The sequence below is a fragment of the Adiantum capillus-veneris genome, chromosome 6, assembly GCF_014529385.1.
Source record: "Adiantum capillus-veneris isolate H3 chromosome 6, ASM1452938v2, whole genome shotgun sequence".
Lineage (NCBI taxonomy): Eukaryota > Viridiplantae > Streptophyta > Polypodiopsida > Polypodiales > Pteridaceae > Adiantum > Adiantum capillus-veneris.
The window spans coordinates 153,289,130-153,292,662 of NC_140936.1; the positions used below are offsets into that span (position 1 = coordinate 153,289,130).

Genomic DNA, 3,533 nt, shown 5'->3' on the forward strand with positions numbered 1-3,533 from the left:
CCCATCACATGCAAGTGACCTTGAACACTCATTGCTCTTCTAGAAGATGAGTAGGGGAAAAATAAGATCTTACCCTCTTGATTTACTTGATTTACAGTTCCCTTTTGCTGCGAATCTGACAGATTTACACTATTTTGACCATAACTTTTTACCTATAGCTTGGAATGACATGCTTCAAAAAGCAAAATTGACCTTCTCAACATGTTTGATATGAATTTGGACTATTCTTCACGCCCATGCACCAAGGAATTCGTTTGGGAAGGTCCACACTAGTCTAGGGAACCTTTTGCTTCCAAGTCTTCTTGTATGGGCCCTTTGCTTGTATGCATCCAAGGGGAATCATGCTTTTTCAAAAGGCTATGATGCTTAAACAAATAGAGGAGGGCCCAATATTATTTGCTTGTGAAAAGAATATACAATTGGAGTCTTTTTGAAAGGAGAGAAACTATATGTATATTCTTAAGAGATATTGGGCCACCTATGTAGGGGGCATAGAAGACTTGTAGAGAGGGACCATAATCTTTGGTAAAGACAAGTGGAGAGTTGATTTCCATGGGAATTTATCTATATGGGGTGGAAGATGGATATATTATTTTTCTACTATTAATTCACAAGAGGTAAGAAAGTGTGGGGGTATATAGTTGGTTATTGTATGCTTATTCTATTTACAAAGCAAAAAAGAAAAGGGTGGTAATATAAATATATGACTAAGATGACATTTTTGGGAAGAGTATAATGTATGTGTCGCCACAAAGGTTAAATGAAGAGGGGGAATTTACTCTAGATAACTTAATAGCGTAGAAAAATATATACACATATGAGGAAGAGGACGTTGAGTAGGCTGACAAATGTTGCAAAAAGATGGTTACCATTTTATGCCACTCAATGCTATAGCATAATTTCCATTTGTGTAGTACAACAAAGGGGTTTTGAGTATCCAATGCTCGTGTTTGTGCCGATCCATTGAGGGCTTTTCTGTTGCAACTCCTTGACTTGGCAAGAGGGAGCCTTCTCCACGGACTGTTTGCCTTTCATCATGTGCTGTGAGGAATTGATCTTTAGCATGCGCAAAGGGTGCGGGATTATCGCCTTGCGCACCTTGGCTTGCAGTTTTCTTACAGGATGCGACATACACATTCGCATTTTGTCTTGCAATTGGCTCAGAGGATGCAGAGGCGGTTTCTTTTCCTAGGTACTCTTGCTCTTCATCTCCATTTTGCGGCAGGAGGTCGCCATCATCTTCTCCTCTTTGCGGTGGGAGGGGACGGACATCTTCTTGGGGGGCTGCACCATCTTTGGAAACACCTTTTGCATCATCTTCAAGGTGAAATTTAGCACCTACGTTGCATGCAGGGAGATTACCTTGTTCTGTGCGTGGGGAGTTGTGAAGGAGAGACAGGAAAGAGAGGAAAGATGGGGCAGAGAAAGGAGGGGAGCCACCCTCAGGTTGGGTGGACCGTCCGACCCCTTGATACCATGTAGAAAATAGTGATAGGGATGCACGATTATTTTGATTATGAAGTTTCACCACGTTTATAATTTTTGTGTGTGTGTGTCCTTTTTGCATGCCAGGTTGTGAGGGGAAGGCCTTGGTTGGGGCCTCCTGCAAGCAGCGTGGGCAGACAGGTGCAGGCAGAGAGAGAAGAGCCGGAAGGGGGCGAGACTGGCAAAAAAGGGAGGTGCACTGTGCTGCTATTGGTGGAGGCAGAGACAGTTGCAGGCAGAAACCGGAGAAGGGTTGAACGAAGGAGTAAGGGAGGTGCAGGTGGAGAGGCAGGCGCAAAGGGGGGAAGGGAGCGGGGACAAAGAGAGCAGACAGGTTGGTGCAGCCCTACTTAATAAGATTTAGTTCACAATAGAAACTCTCTGAAAGAGCGCGCGCCGGTGCACGCTCTTTCATAGTTTTTTTTTTAATTTTTCACTAAGGGAGAGTATGCACTAGATCAATATGGAATAATTATGTAACATGCCTAAAATCAAAGCGCAAAAAGGATGTGGAGGGACTCAGGGACTCAGGGACTCAGGGACTCTCTCTCTCTCTCTCTCTCTCTCTCTCTCTCTCTCTCTCTCTCTCTCTCTCTCTCTCTCTCTCTCTCTCTCTCACACACACACACACACACACACACACACACACACACACACACTCACGCATTGATGAAAACCTACAGTCCAGTTGCAATATGACGCAGCTAGTTGAGAAAAGTCAGCAGCAGCAAGGAGGCCCGCAGAGTTAAAAGGAAAGTAAGAAATCGGTGGACCATCGAGCTCAGAATCATCTCAACTCAGGACCTCAAGAAGGTGAGGCTGCAAGTTGGGCATACGCGGGCCTACGCAGTGGTGTACGTGGACGGCGAGGAGGACGACAATATGAAGGCCCAGACAGGGGTGAATGAGCATAGAGGCGAGAATCCGAACGATGTCATTTCTCTCAGAGTGAGGGAGGTGCAGCTACGGAAAGACTCGCTGACATCTACAGTAGGGGTGGCCGGCTGCCAGTGGGCACAGCGAGGAGGGGGCTCCGCCCACCCCCTTCTACAACCCCATCCAATGCCTGGCATTCTGGGTATGGCTTCTGTTCAGCGAGCCACATGGCATCCTCAACTTGTCTGGATCCCCCCTCTAGCGAGTTCCTCTCCACCTCCTCCCGCTGCCGACTTCCTTCACGCCGACCGCTCCCCCCCTGCTGGTGCTGACTTGCATGCCCGCTGCCGCTCTCTCTCCCTAGCCAACCGTGCAGATTTTCACTTTCGATGTCTAGCGCAGCTAGCTGAAGTAGGTGTTACCCAATTTTAGAAAAGAAATAGGAGACGAATCATGGCAAGATGCCATGCATGCATTAGATTCGAAAGGAAAGGGAAGGGTGATACCTCAAGGATGGGGAAACTAAGGGTGGTGGGAAAAGGCCTCCACCTACGATGACGCACGCGACAAGACAATGCAGTAGTGATGGGGGGACGCACACAACAATAGGGACGGGCACGCCTGGTAGGACGAGGGATACGCGCTGGGGAAGCTGGATGTTGCACTACTTTTTATATTACAGCAGAGACGTCAAAGGACGATCAAAGAAGTCGTGCGGGTGGAGTGGCTAGCGAAGCAAGTCTCGTTGTGAAGCAGCTCACTCAAGTTCGATCGCAATATACCTTTTACTCCACATGTCAAAGCGATGAAGAAACTCGAGGCATCTACATAGATTCTAGCTAATAAAATTGAAGGTAAGTCAGTAGGTCCCCAAAACGTTGTTTTTGAGGAACCCATTAATTAGTTTAGGGGGGGGGGGGGGGGGGGGGGGGAAGAAAGGAAAAGGGAAGGGTGGGGAAAAAAAGGAAAAGGAAGAGGGGAGGGAGGGGGGGGGGGTTATTGTTTTTTTCTTAATAGTTAAGGGCACCCCAAAGGGTACCGTGGGCTTGTAGCCTAGTGCTTAACACAAGGTTGGTAATGGGACACTTTTATGTCCTATTAAGTGACCATTTTCCTTGAATTATGTCAAGAGTTTCAAAATGGATTTTGAGGTGCTATCTATCTAAAAAGTT

At 47.0% G+C, this 3,533-nt stretch overlaps 1 pseudogene; it reads left to right on the forward strand.

Annotated features, from left to right (window-relative positions):
• Window positions 1-1,036: 1,036 nt before the first annotated feature.
• On the forward strand, window positions 1,037-1,742 carry LOC147456513 (uncharacterized; annotated as a pseudogene).
• Window positions 1,743-3,533: the final 1,791 nt, after the last annotated feature.